The 15,700-nt window shown below is 37.4% G+C and overlaps 1 long non-coding RNA gene across 1 annotated transcript in view; it reads right to left on the bottom strand.

Annotated features, from left to right (window-relative positions):
- Positions 1–769: 769 nt before the first annotated feature.
- The window catches only part of LOC129398218 (uncharacterized), a 32,925-nt gene continuing 17,994 nt past the window's right edge, over positions 770–15,700 (bottom strand). Inside the window, exon 6 of the long non-coding RNA XR_008625943.2 lies at positions 770–15,183. This is a non-coding gene — a long non-coding RNA (uncharacterized LOC129398218). The remainder of the gene's footprint in view (positions 15,184–15,700) is intronic.

The raw sequence follows: 15,700 nt of genomic DNA, 5'->3' as shown, positions 1-15,700 counted from the left end.
AGCCGCCGCGGCAAAAAGCCGCAAAAAGCCGCGGCGGCGGGGGGCAAAAAGCCGCGGCGGCGGGGGCAAAAAGCTGCGGCAGCAAAAAGCGGCGGCGGGGACAAAAAGCCGCGGCGGCGCAGGCAAAAACCTTAGGCGGCGGGGGGGGGGACAAAAAGCAGTGGGAGCTGGGGCCAAAAAACCACAAAAAGCCGCGGCGGCGGCGACAGACAGCCGCGGCGGTGGGGAGCAAAAAGCCAGGGCGAGGGGCGCAAAAAGTCGCGGCAGCAAAAAGCCGCCGCGGCGGGGAGCCAAACGTAGAGGCGGCGGAGGCAAAAAGCTGCAAAAGCCGCGGTGTGGGGGCAAAAAGCCGCAGCGGGAGAAAGCCGTGGCTGCGGGGGCAAAAAGCCATGGCGGCGGGGGCAAAATAGTGGAAATGGGGTAGAAGGCCGGCACGGCTTGGCATTGCTGGAGTGTGATGTGATAGGAAGTGCAGCCGAAGACAAAAAAAGATGTAAGTAGGCTTGACTCAGTGCAGCTAAGAACCCAGATGTTATCTTGAGGGTATTAACTAATAAGCAGTTTAAATCCGAATGGCACATTCTGATTTGTTTTTTGTATGTTCACATTTGGCAGGCATAGATACTGTTTGAAGAGAGGAAAGTCAGTAGATAGAGGTAACAAACTTAAACATGTGCCAAGTCTAGAAACGAGAGTAGGGGAATAAAGACCTTTCAAAATAAAATGCAAGATTTGAAAACTGATTGGCTAGGGGATGAGGAAAAGGCAGGTCTTTAAGGTCAATCCCTGTTTTGCTTTAAGTTGTTAGGGGGTGGTTTTATCACAAATTGTAGAATATGTCATTTCAGTTTTGAACATCTTGAGTTAAATTGTCCTAACATATCTTATGAATTTGATTGTCTTCCCTGGGAAGCTGATATTTCAAAAACTTAAAGAGTATAGATTTCCCACTTGTATCCAATTTATAAAATTATCTCTAGGCTGCTGGTTTCAGGAGGTTGTTCATGAATATTCTATTTGCAAAGAATGTATTAGGAGTTAACAACAGCCTCAATATTTGTGGAGGACCAGTTAACTAAGCCACCTCTTAGTGTATTTAGTTGGGAAATCTTAGCTGAAGATATTCAGTAATGAACCGACAGTGACTAAAAAATTCAATATTTAAGTATATTTCATTGTAATTAATTTGAATTTAAGTACATATACAGCTAGTATTTACTACATTGAACAATGCAAATAAGAGGAAAAAATTAATAACCATCTCTAATACCACATGCCAAAATCCTCATAGATTAGCTAAAGGAGTTTATCAGAAGCAGCAATTGAAAGTACCAACTAAACCAGCTGGGGTTAATTCACTGTCATTCTCTCAGAACCATCTCTTCTCTGAACAAAACAAGTCCAAGAGTTAATTGTGAATCTGCATTTTCCTTGCCTATTTTAAGGTTTGGATGTTGACACTAACTTGTGAAATCCCTCTTGTGGTGTGATATTTCGTTTTCCTTGCTTTTTGTTAGGACAAGAATGCTTCAGCTCTTAATTTAACATTATGTTTCTCCCTCCTAGGTTGAGTGAACTTAGAATGCATTCTCTGACATATCCAAGTTTTTGTTAATATGGATCTGGGGAAAAAAGCATACTTAATTAGCTAAGACTTCTTATTCTAGGCTTGACCCTGTGTTCGACATCTTTTGAATTTGTAGTTGCATAGGCTGCTCTCTGACACTGGTTAGTGATCTGGAAGCTATATTAACGTCAGGGGAGGTGGTGTATGAGCATTAGAGGTATCCTTGCAAGGAAAGACTTGTCTTATCTCAATACGTCTTTTTTTTTGCACACAAGAAAGTCAATGTTTGAGTCTTCTAAAATCTTCCTATTTCCAAGTTGCAGAGTACCATTGATTCCTAAACAAAGACCTTATTTTTGACTCAGAGACATGGCAAGGTAGTGAATCACCATTACAATTTAACAATCTTCAAGATAAAATTATCTCTCTGATATTTAGATTTTGCCCGATTATTAAGATATTTGGGTGTTTCGTTAAGAATGGAAGACTCTAGTCTCTTGAGCAAAGACTATAAAGCCTTCAGATGATCATTTATAATTTTATGCTCTTTTCTTTTACACCTTCAACACAGTTGGAAGCAGCAAATATTCCCTAGAGTTGTTGTGTTTTTTAAACCAAATGCATGGTTCAGTGGTAGAAAACTGGGCTGATCCAAGCTGTTCTCAGTAAACACTTCATTTCAGGTGACCTATTTCATGTGAAATAATCTCTAGATCCTGTCTTCAAAACTAACTAGATCAGATAACCTACCCTAGATTTTCCCCTTTTAGGGTCTGTTAGCTGCAGTCACTTTTGTGAAAATGATTGCAGTGAAAAGATAGAGTTGTAGATGGGGAAAATGTTTTGACTAATTTAAGCATAGTGGTATTTAATATGAGAATTTAAGTTACACACATTTAAAAATTACAATGGAGTCTCTTGGCTGAGCTTTAAAAAAAATAGTGTTTAGGCTAAAAAGGGAACTGCTACCTCTCCTAAAATCAGAAAGATGTTACAGTAATTCTCCATTCTCTAGAATTATCAGGAAGCACCTTTGTGATGATTTACTTTTGCTCTTGGGAGTGTGAGCCTGTGTAGTCGTGGAACCATCAATTAGAATGATGGCTTTCTGATCCCAAAGTCATTCATTCTGAAAACAATATTTTTCATAAAATTGAAAGTGAGAAGTTTTGATCTTGCCATTCCCAAGTAACTCTCTTAATAAGAGGCATCAGCATGCTTCAGTGACAGATGTCACCTTCCAGTGCTGAGAGTCATCTTTGAGTTCTCCATTTCACTCCCTTCACTCCAATTTAGCTGCAGTTCTCTTGGCCAGTCCTATGAAATACATCCTGGCCTAACGACTTCTCACCACTAATACCACTCATACTCACAGCATTCTCACCTAAGTCACTACCTTTTTTCTCTGGATTACAATAGCCTCCCAATTTATTTGCTCACATAACCTATTTATTCTACACAGTGCACCAGATACACCCCTTTGAAATGCAAACACAATCATGTTATTCTCTGGTGAAATTATCTCATATATTCCTATCGCATTTAAAATTAATTCAGAATCATCCCATGATTATCAAAACCCTACATGCTCTTCCACAACATGGTTTACTTCCAAGATATCTCTTCAACTTTTTTTTCACTGTACTGAATTGGTGACTAATACTCATATTTTTGTTTTTGCTCAAAAAGTCTTGACTTGTAAATTTTTCAGTTTCTCCTACAGGTAACTCTTTCCTCACAAGGTGAATTGCTTGCTTCCTTGAGTTCTGCTCTCAAAGATACCCTTCATTTTCTACCTAATAATAATAACTGTAATCACTCATTATTCCATTACTATGCTCTATAGTGTATACAATTTCTGCTCTTTGTCATGTCATTAACTAAATTATTTATTTGTTCCAGTAAGATATTCCATAAATATTGTACACATAAAAATTATGTTATTTTTATTGCTGTATGCTCAGCTGCCCAATAACAGTTTGAGGATTAACATATTTGTTAAATGCACAAATACATTCTTTCACAAATGTTAGTTGAATAATTTTATATTAAACTCCCTATATACGTACAATATGAATTAGATAGTTCAGAATAAACATTCCATTGGAAAAAACTAAACAATTTGTTATAAAACATCCTTAAAGCATCAGAAAGTTAATACAGCAATGAAGAATTACAGGACCAAGTTAAGAATGGTATGGAAGCCTGTTTGTGAGGCTTATGTTTGCGTTATCTCTTTACTTAGAATGACTATAAATCTCAAAAGAGAACTAAAGGGAGAAATAACCATATCTACTAACATGATAAGGGTATTTAAACATCTCTTAGTAATTGGGAAAGTTGAAAGAAAAGAAAAAAGAGGGAGAAAGAAACAGCGAAAGGGATAATGAGGGAGAGAAGAAGAGAAAGGAAGAGGAAGAAAAGTAAAGAGGAGGAGGGGGAGGGAGGAAGAAAGAAAGGTGAAAAGAAAGAATGGTAAAGTTTCTAACAACATAATTTCTCCTAGAATATGAATGTTGCTCTATTTGATGGTGTCCCACAGATTCCTTAGTCTCTGCTCATTTTTTATTTTTTATTCTTTCTGTTTCTCAGAGTCAGTATTTTCCATTTTCTTATCTTCAAGTTCATGACTTCTTCTGTGTGTGCAAATATACTCTTAAATCCCTCTGTTGATTTTTTAATTTTTATCATTGTAGTTTTCCACTCAGGAATTTCTGTTATCTCTTTGTTGATATTCCTACTTTTTAATATTTTTTCTAATTCCTTTATTTTTCTGTTTATGTTTTCTTTTTGACATTTGAGTAGAATTAAGAGAGTTGTTTAAAAGTCTTTGTGTAGTAAGTTTGATGTCTGGGTTTCCTTAGAGATATTTTCTGTCAATTTATTTTGTTCCTTTGAATGAGCCATACTTTCCCATTCTTTGTATGCCTTGTAACTTTTTTTGAAAACCGGACATTATAATAATTATAATTACTATGTGGTTACTCTGTAAACCAGACCCCCCCCTACAAACACACTAATGTTTTGTGGTTCTAAATTTTATTTACTTATATTGTTAAAGTTTTTATTTTTAGTGAAATTTTCCAAAGTGATTTACAAAACTGTTTGCTTTATAAGGTGCGGTCACCAAAGTCTTTTTGTTTCCTTAACAAATGTTAAGCTAATGTTTTGACAGTGATTTTCTTGTATGTCAGGAACTAAGCAAACAGGCAAATACAACAAAAACAAAAAGAAAAACAAGTAATCATTAGCCAGCAAAATATGTCTCTAGGCCATGCAGACTGGCTTTGTGCTGGGTTCCTCAAAGCCGGCACAAAGTGTGTGTTCACTCTTGCACTGAGTGAAGTTCAAGTTCACTCTTGCACAGAGCTTGCACTGAGGGGAGGGATCGGCCAAGGTAAAAGTGTAGGCTCTTCTTATGACATTTGTCATCACGTGGCTTAACCTATGCATACATGTGACTTTCTAGACTCTCCCATGTACGTGAATGATTTCGAATGTCTTAGTTTTCCAAATGCTCTTCTCCAACTTTTCTTCCTGTGCTGAAGGTGATCTACTATATGTGTAAACTCTAATTTTTGCCCTAAGCGTCTGTGGTTTGTTAGGTCTCCTTGCTGAGTTTCTTAATAATGTCCATTCCTTATCTGTTCTGTATTCTAGCAACACAGAAAAAAAAAAAAAAAAAAGCCTTTCACTAGTCCTTCAGGTATCCCCCAGACCAGTCAGAACAGACACATCATAATTTGCGGGTAAGATCTTCTCTTGTTCCTTTGGGCGATGGACCAGGTTTCCTCACTGGGAACGTGGGCTTCTGACACTTCAGAACTGCCAATTTGCTGGGGCAAAGGCGAGTTAAAAATGTCATAAAGTTTTCAAGTTGTCTTTTTCTTGAGTCTGCTTTCACTTGGTTGTTGTAATCTTTTGACCATTTTCCAGAGTTTTGGCAAAGTTTATTCGGACAGTTTCTCTTAGTTGTGTGATGTTTCTGTGGGGAAATGAAAGATTGCAGCTGTCTCCACTGCCATTTTGCTGATGCTCCTCTTTTGTGATTTTTTGCTTCATATTCTTATGCTTTGTTATTAGTTCATGTATTAGTTTTCTAGGGCTGCCATAACCAAGTAACACAAACTGGGTGCCTTGAACAACATAAATTTATTGCCTTATAGTCCTGGAAGCTAAAAGTGTGAGATTGAGGTGTCGGCAGGGATGGTCCCTTCAAGGGCTATGAGAGAAAGTCTGTTCTATGCCTTGTTTCTAGCTTCTGGTGGTTTTGTGGCAGTCTTTGGCATTCCTTGGCTAACTTCTGCCCTCATAATCACATGGAACTCTCCCTGTGTGTATGTCTCCCTCTACTCAAATTTCTTCTTTTTATAAGGACATCAGTCATATTGAATTCAGGCCCATCTGATATTATCTTAACTTGATCACCTGCAAGGAACCTATTTCCTAATGAGGTCATATTCAGTGGTTAGGATTTCAGCATCTGTATAGAGGAAACAATTTAGCTCAAATCTGTGCATACATGATTGTAATAGCTATGTCTTCCTAAAGCGTTGACCCCCTTATTCCTACAATAAAAAATTTTAAAATCCTATTCACATTTTTAATAGTCTATATTGTGTTGTGAGTATAATGAGTTCAGTGTTTTTACGATTGCTCTTTGCATGATATTTTTTGTCATCTTTTTACTTTCAATCCATTAGTATCCTTGCATCTCAGCATATATTGGGATCACTTGTTTTAATCCAGTCTGACAATCTCTGCCTGTTGATTGGATTTTAATCTGCTCACATTTAATATTATAATTGGTATAATTCTATTTGTCTGCCATTTTACTATTTGTTTTGTATATTTCTCAAATATTTTTCTTTATTGCTTTATTTTGCAATGAATGAATATTTTCTAAAATAGGGAACTTTAGATTACTAACGAAATATTTTACTATATGTTTTTGAGAATTTTTGTTGTTGTTGTAAGTTTACCATGTAGGTATATGGAAAATTAATTACTCAAATCATCTTCCAATTTATACTAGTAAACTTTTAGTAATACATAGAAACATCATTCTTATTCAAATCTCTTTTATTTCCTCCATTTGAAAGTATTATCACTTTACACATTACATCTATTAAAGTTACAAAGCCAACAATACATTTTAGTAATTATGACTTTACCATCTAGAGTGATTATCTTATCACGATACATTTTTCTTCCAACTACCTCCTTTTTGATGTTACTGGGAAATATGTTATAGACATATTACATTTCTACATGTCAAATACTCAGCAATACATTATGCACATATTATTATTATTATCATTGAGACGGAGTCTCCCTCTGTCACCCAGGCTGGAGTGCAGTGGCACTCCAGTGCCAGTCCAGTGAGCTCCGCTCACTGCAAGCTGCATCCCCCGGCTTCATGCCATTCTTCTGCTTCAGCCTCCTGAGTAGCTGGGACTACAGGCGCCCGCCATCACGCCCGGCTAATTTTTTGTATTTTTAGTAGAGACGGGGTTTCACTGTGTTAGCCAGGATGGTCTCGATCTCCTGGCCTCGTAATACACCCGCCTCAGCCTCCCAAAGTGCTGAGATTACAGGCGTGAGCCATCGTACCCGGCCATTATACACATATTATTTTATAAACAATTTATGATAAAGAGAAAACATGCATTTCTACTGTCTTTTATAATGTTAATATTACCTATACCAGTGCTTTTTTAAAAATGTGGATTCAAATGACTGTCTTGTGTAACTTGCTTTTAGCCTTAGGAATTTATTTTAGTGTTTTTGTTTTTGTTTTTGTTTTGGTATGGTAGGTCTGGCAGCAACAACTTCAGTTAATATTTCTGTTTATCTGGCAAAGTCTTTGTGTTATCTTCATTTTTGAAAAATAATTGCTGGATAAGGAATTGGTGGCTGACAGTTTTTTTTCCTTTGCATCTTTTGAATATATTATTCTACTGCCTCTTGCCTTCCATTGTTTCTGTTAAGTCAGCTGTTAATCTTACAAAACATAGGTGCTCAAATAACAAACATGTGCATGAATATTTACAGCAGTAATAATCATACAGTCAAAAAGTGGAAACAATCCATATGCTTGTTGACTCATAAATGGACACCCAATTTTTAGCTATAACAAAGAAAGAAGTACTTATACGTGGTATAATGTGGGTAAAATTTGAAAGCATTAAGTGCACAAAAAGACAAATATTAACTGATTTTATTCACATGAAACATCAGGAATTGGCAAATCAATTGGGATATAAATCAGATGAGTGGTCATTAGGGCTCAGGGAAGCAGAATAGGGTGTAACAACTTTATGCATAATGGGTTTTTAGAAGGGACAGGATGAAATTGTCCTGGAACATTGTGAATATACTAAAAGCAACTGCATTGTGTGCTTTAAAATGGTTGTTATTAATTTTATATTATGTGATTTTTACCTTAAAAAAAAAAAAATAGCCTCACTCTATACATAATAAACTCAAGATGTGTTACAAATTTATATGTGAAATCCAAAATACTATAATATTTAAGGAATAGCTCAGTAGAATAACACTAAAATTTAATGTAATGAAATATTACCTTAAAAAAGAAAAAAGCACAGTAATTAAAAAGGAAAATATAGTTAATCTTTTTTCTCTCCAATAAGCATGCCATTACCTGAGGAAAAAATCAAGCTGCAATTATGTAAACTACATTTTCTAAAACCATAAAGAAAATAAGAAATGAAAAGGGATTTGGGAAAAAAATCCAAAGGTACAGTCAACTATACAAAAAAAGCTTAGTCTCATTAATCATTATGAAAATGCAAATTGTAACTGAAATGAGATAAAACTACAATTCAAAGAGAAAGCCTAAAATTTCAACCCCCAAAAAATTCTGGGTTTTGGAGAGCTGGGATGGAATAGGGCTCCTAACCTTACAACAATGAAAGAACCCAACTAACTTCAAAGTCATGACTTTATTTTTATAGCAACCAGGTTGCCAAGAACTGAGTCAAAATGTGAGGGAAAACAAGCACCTGCAAGGAGAAAGAGGACAGATGCACTTACATAGGACAGATGCAAATAGACACCACTATGACAAGTAAAGCTGGAATAATCAATACATTCCTGAAGACAAAGTGGGGCCGGTCAGATTGGGAGACTGCTGACAGCTGTAGAAGTTGGGAAAGATCCATCATCTTGAAAACTTTTCCCCCCAAACCCACTGTGATCTCTCAAGCAATTGGTAAGGAATCCAAGAGAGTCTGTATATGATACAGATCAGGGAGAGCAGAACACTTGGGAGGTGACCAGGTCTTGGGGGCCGAGCCCTTATGAATGGGATTAGTGCCTTTATAAAAGAAGCTCAATGGAGTTCTTGTGTGCCTTCCACTATGTGAGGACATAGAAAGAAGGCCCCATCTATGAACCACGAAATGGGCTCTCATCAACACTGAATTTGTGAGCATCTTGACCTGAGATCTTACAGCCTCAAGAAGTGTGAAAAAAGAAATATCTGTTGTTTTTTAGTCACCCAGTTCATGTTATTTTGTTATAAGAGTCCAAATAGACCAAGATATTCCACTTAATATATAGGGGAAGGCAACAAAAACTGCCACACTTAGAATACTCCTGATGCTGGGAGTATGAAAACAGGAAAAACAAAACTGCTCTTGAAGGTGAAGGAGGAATACTACTGAGCTCACCAACACAGCCAGGAAAAGAACAGAAGTGTGAGAAGGCTACATTCCTGGGACCCTGAGAAAAAGTACCTGCATAAGACTGAGATGAAATTACCTACCCTAGTTATAATTGAAATCCCAAAAAGAAAAGAGGAAAAAATAACGGAGCAAAGGAAATATTTTTCAAAATAACTGCCAAAAATATTCTAAAAGAAGTGACAGAAAATCAAACTTCAGATATAGGAAACTCAGAGAATGTCAAATAGAACAAAAATAAATAAGAATTACATTTTGAAAAATCTTTAAAAAATCAAGTCTAAATTTTATATCTTGCTCCAAATATATAGAGATATAAATAGGTTTTCATCAAGATATGGAGAAAGCCATATCATGGAAACACTAAAATAAAGCTGTGGAAAGACTACATTGATATTAGACACAACAGAGTTCAGAACAAGAAATAGTATCAGAGATGAGAGATAATAGATAATACAATAATCAATTCTCAAGAAGATGTAAACATCCTACTAATTAGGGTATGCAGCTAACAACAGAACCTCCAAATACATGAGGTAAAAGATGAAAGAAATCAAAGGTGAACTAGAAAAATCCAAAATTATATTTGCAGACTTCAACACTTCTGTCTTAGTAATGGACAGACTAGGCACAAACTCAGTAATCATATGGAAGATAAGAACAACAATATCACCAACAAGACATCCAATCTTCAATGGCAGATACTCTTTCCTTTCAAGTGAAAAAAAAAAACAGTATGGCATATTCTCTAACAAACCCAGAATTTCTAATATTTGCGGTCTTCCTTCCTTCTTTCCATCTTCCTTTCTCTTCTCTTCCCTTCCCTTCTTCCTTCCTTTCTTCTTTTCCTCTTTCTTTTCTTTTCCTTTTTCTTTTCTTTTTTCTCCTTCCTTCTTTTTCTCTTATTCTTCCTTCCCTCCTCCCTCCCTTCCTTTCTCCCTCCCTTCTTTTCTTCCTTCTTTTCTCTTATTCTTTCTTTCTCACTTCCTTGTTTTCTTTCCTTTTCTTTCCTCCCTCCCTCCTTTTATTCCTTCCTCGCTCCCTTCCTTTCCTCCTTTTTCCTTCCTTCCTTCTCCTCTTTATTTTCTTTGTTTCTTTGCCTTCCTCCCTTTTCCCATTCTCTCTTCCTCCTTTCCTTCCTCCCTTCCTCCTTTCTTTCTCACTTTCTTTCTCTTCTTTCTTTCTTTTCTTGTGTTCTTGCTTTCTTTTTAGTTCCTTCCTGCCTTTCTCCCTTCCTCCTTCCCTCCCTTCCTTCTCTCATTTCCTCCTTCTTTTCTTTCTTCTTTCTTTCTTTCCTTCCTTCCTTTCTTTTCTTTTCTTTCTTTCTCTTTACTACAATTCATATTATTTAAAAAAAAATTAAGAGGGGGAGGCAGAAAAATAAAGAACACTTTAATCTGCAGGTAAATAGATTATGTCTGCTGTAGACAAAAGAATGGCCTCCCAAAAATGTTCATGTCCTAATTCCCAGAGTCTAACATACAAATATGTTAGGTTGCATGGCAGTGGGAAATTAGATTTCAAGTGAAATTAAGGTTGCAATAAAATGATGGAGAGATTATCTTAAATGGGTGGGATCAACGAAATCACAAGCTTCCTTATAAGTGAGAGAAGAAGGCAGAAGAAAGGCAACCATGGAGGTCGTAGCATGAGAAATTACTCAACATCACTGACTTTTAAGATACAAGAATGAGGACCCAGCGCAGTGGCTCATGCCTAATCCCAGCACTTTGGGAGGCCGGGGTGGGTGGATCACGAGGTCAGGAGATTGAGACCATCCTGGATAACATGGTGAAACCCCATCCCTACTAAAAATACAAAAAATTAACTGAACATGGTGGCACGTGCCTGTAGTCCAAGCTACTCAGGAAGCTGAGGCAGGAGAATCACTTGAGCCTGGGAGGCAGAGGTTGCAGTGAGCTGAGATCGTGCCACTGCACTCCAGCCTGGGTGACAGAAGGAGACTCCATCTCAAAAAAAAAAAAAGATATAAGAATGAAGTCATGTTCCAAGTAATAAAGGTGGCCTCTGGATGCTGAAAAATATCAAGTACATAGATTCTGCCACATAGCCCTCAGAAAGACTGCAGCCCTGCCCAAAACTTGATGTTAGCCCTGTGAGTCTCAGTTAAGGCTCTGACCTCCAGAACTGCAGGCTTAACAGTCAATTTATTGTAAGATATCAAGTTTGTGGTACTTTGTTACAGCAGCAAGAGGAAGTTTATATAGTAATTGTATCATGAAAATGAGAACCATAATTTACAACTGCTTTTAATACTGCATTTGGATGTTTGAAATCACGTACATGGAAATGATCTCTATCTGAATGAGGGAGGATAGCAAATTGATGCCAAAATAACGCAAATGCAAATCTTACACTCATTTCTATGTAGGTTTCATTTAATCTTGAAATTAAAATGAAATTAAAAGATTATGATATTTTGATGAAATTAGACTAAAATGAACAATAACAAAATAAGAACTTACTTATATTCTTTATATGGTCAATAAAGAAGTGATAGTGGAAAAAAACAAGATCAAATGAAGGTGATGATTTAGGAAGTTGGAAAGTTAGCTTAAACTACAAAATGGTATATAACTGGTGAACACTTAGACACACTGATTGATGAACTTCAGCTTTTGGCTTGGTGAGAGCATAAAATGAGAGCAGCTGAGGTTTGCAAATTTGTAATCTCCTTGTGGAAAAACAGGGGAAAACACATCTCAGCCTAATAAGATTTATCTACTAAAGAGTCAAGAATTGATCCATTTGTCCTTGTAATTCAAAAGCTAATGCAAATTCTGATTTGATGTATTGTGTGAACAACCATTGCTGATTATCATCGCATACCTGGCATTCTCTTTTATCTGATATCTAAAATACTTGGTAATTCCTGGACTTTCTCTTTTCAAACCCAGTATGGTTTAATTTCAATCTTAGAACAGTTGTCTTTGAGAAATTCTTCCCTCTACTGCATCTGTAAATGGCCACAGCATGGTTATATATATACTGTCGCCCCAGAGAACATTTGTTAAATTAAAACCAAAGTTTAAAGCAACAGCTTTAACTCACTGGTTTTACTAATGTTTTCCTCCCCAATAGCCACAACAATATTTATACCCTCACACCTTTTAACATAAAGCTTGGTGTTGTCTACTTTTCAGGTGCTGTCATCTATATGATCTCAGTATTTTAAAAATCAGCTTCCAGCCCATATGGTGGCTCATGCTTGTAATACCAGCAGTTGAAGAGGCTGAAATGAGAGGATTCTTTGCGCCCAGGAGTTCAAGAGCAACCTGGGCAACGTAGCAAGACCCAGTCTCTATCAAAAGTTAAAAAAAAAAGGTGGGCATGGTGATGTGCACCTGTTGTCCTAGCTATTTGTGAGGCCAAGGTGGAAGGATTGCTTGAGCTTGGGAGGTTGAGGCTGCAGTGAGCAGTGATTGCACCACTGCACTCCAGCCTGGGCAACAAAGCAAGACCCTATCTCAAAAAATATATATAATAAAAATAAAAATAAGCTCTCATTGATTTCTGCATAAATATGCACAGGTGATGTCCGTATAGACATAAATAATAATATATCTGACAACGGGCCCATATGATCTTAAAATGTAAAATGCCTATCTGTGTAATTGACTGGTTAGTCTCATTAATGAATATAGATTCAATTCTACTTTCTTGTTCTAGATAAATTATATAATCTAGCTTTTCGTTTCACTTATTTACTGATAACAACATGAAGAATGACAAGATATCTATTTTGGAAAATTACTCTGGTAGGAGAAAAGATGAAACAATGATAGAATTGCACGGAAAACTAGAAAAGAAGTATGGTCTTCTGATATTCTATCACATCATATACTAAAGGCCTCATAAAACTCAGATATTTTATCTAAAAATGTTATTTTCATCTTAGGAATGATCAAAGCATGAGACTAGAATTGTATTACAATGTGCTTGTATCACAAGCACGTGCTAAAAAGGAGGGGAAAACATCATTACTGATATTTTAAATGTATGTTTTACTTTCCATCAACATGAACCTCAACTTGATATGATGCAGATTGAAGGAAATCACCCATAATTCCACATTAAGAAGGCCTGTGATATTTTATGGGAAAATAAATAGAGAAAATGCTAACAGAAACCCTATTAAGCATTAAGCTTTATGGAGCAAAGACAAATCCAGTGGTGAAAGATACACACTCGAGTTCTGTTTGTTGTCTTGGAAGAATTCGGTTTAGAGGTGACTGGTGGGTGAGGAGAACATATGCGAGTTCACCAAACAGAAAAGCTGAATGAGGCAATGCCTCTTCCTGACCATATCTCTTACTCAGATAACTATATAATTTATTGTCCAGTAAAGGTTATATTTAAAAATCATATTAAAAGTCATGCAATGAAGTTGTCCAGGGAAATCAAGACTTAACAGTCTCACTCTGACAATAATGAATAGGGGGGTTCCCTGAAGATAGACTAGGACATGACCCCACACTGGCAGGTAGTAGTACCAGAAAAGAACCCATGGAAAATCTTTACCTTATGCTTGAGATAGGGACCAGGCTTAAGTGAAAGCCAGACACAAAATTTTATCTAAAATATATCCACAATCGACGAAAATATGTGGTGTACAGGCATAGAATGTCTTTACTGGATCATTGAAATAGTAAGATAAATTCAAATTTTTACATTGTTTTATTTTCCTCCAGTTAGGGCTTGAGGTTTGTCTCTGGAGAGTGACTGTCAATTGGAGCCCTGCCTTTCTGGGGTTCTGGGCAGGGGGTTGTGGATGCTTAACATGTGCCTTTCACAGGACACTTCCTTACCCCAGCAGTGGCCAGGTGTGCATCCCACGACCAGGCCTCCCTCTCACAGAACATCTGTTGAGACTAGGAGATGCCTGGTGACTGTTGCCTGACCTGTGTCCTGTGTATTTCTGACAAGAGCCACTCTCAGAGACCCTGGCCAGGAGGAGAGTTAGGTTCCAGTATAGGTCAGATCAGACACATGGAGGCCACAGGACCAAACATGGGAAATCACAGAAGTGGTTTAATTACTCACAGATCCAGAGAGAAGAGGGTAGCTGAGAAGAGGGTTTAGCTGTGTCCCCAGCCAAATCTCATCTTGAATTCCCACATGTTGTGGGAGGGAACAGGTGGGAGGTAATTGAATCATGGGGGCAGGTCTTTCCCATGCTGTTCTTCTGATAGTGAATAAGTCTCACAAGATCTGATGGTTTTATAAAGGGGAGTTTCCCTGCACAAGCTCTCTCATCTTGTCTGCTGCCATGTGAGACTGCCTTTCACCTTCCACCATGATTGTGAGGCCTACCCAGCCATGTGGAACTGTGCATCTATTAAACCTCTTTCTTCTGGAAATTACCCAGTCGGGCATGTCTTTACCAGCGGTGTGAAAATGGACAAATACAGTAGCACACCTCATAGGGCTGAACAAAACGGAGAAGATGAGTGGGGAGCAAGAGAGAGAAAAGGGGTCTGTGGGACTCCAGCCTTTATTGGGCCCAGAACAGTACCCAAATAAGTTTTCCACGGGGCTCTAGTCGGTGGGGTGAGTGCCAGCAGGCACATTTCTTGGCTTCCGCTGCAACTGAGCAGGTCACTCTGGCGTGTGGGGGCTGTCCAAGTGGGCTGTGAGGTCTGTGGGGTGAGTCATGCTGCAGATTGTATCCAACGGTTCCATAGCGGGTAGTCACCAGGGGGAGGCAACTGTGTAGGGTATCTGGGCCAGCCACACTGAGGAACTGTGAGGGTTAGAACTGGAAATTGTCAAGGGAATCTGAACCCAGCTACCATATGAGAGAGTTCAACTTACATTCAATGTGAATGCCATGGCAATATTAAAAGGTAAGAATTCGCTCCATACGTGCTTGAGGTAAATAGGAGAAACCTAGAATTTATGTAAACAGTGAGAAGATTAGATGCGTTTTCTGTCACATATTTTAATACTGGCAGCATATTATATATGTCAATCCATCAGGCATTCAGAATTACATGCTTATGAAAATTTTTTGCACCATCAGACAAAAGACAAGGGTAGAAGACATTTTTAACCCTATAAACGCTAGTAAATTAAAAACAGTAGGACCTTTATGTCCTAATATTTCTATGTTGTGAAAGGCTGCCCTGTGAAATATGGGATTTCTTAAACGTATTTTTAAAATCATAGGTGTCAATATTTTTTAGAAATCCATTTAAATTTTCTCTTGCTATTTTACAATGCCTATTTATTTAGTGGTTCTGCTGATTTTGATGTATATCCTAAACTTTACATTTTCTTTAAAGTATGTTTTATACAACTTTATGTAAAATGTTTCAGTATCTTCACATTCGCTCCCTGTCCTTTTGTTTTGCTCTTATATGGTGGCCTTGAGTCTTTTCTCTGGCTTTTCAAACCTAGTAAGACT

Source organism: Pan paniscus, chromosome 6, assembly GCF_029289425.2.
Source record: "Pan paniscus chromosome 6, NHGRI_mPanPan1-v2.0_pri, whole genome shotgun sequence".
Lineage (NCBI taxonomy): Eukaryota > Metazoa > Chordata > Mammalia > Primates > Hominidae > Pan > Pan paniscus.
Note: the sequence above shows the minus strand (reverse complement) of the source record. Positions and strands in the feature narration are given on the sequence as shown.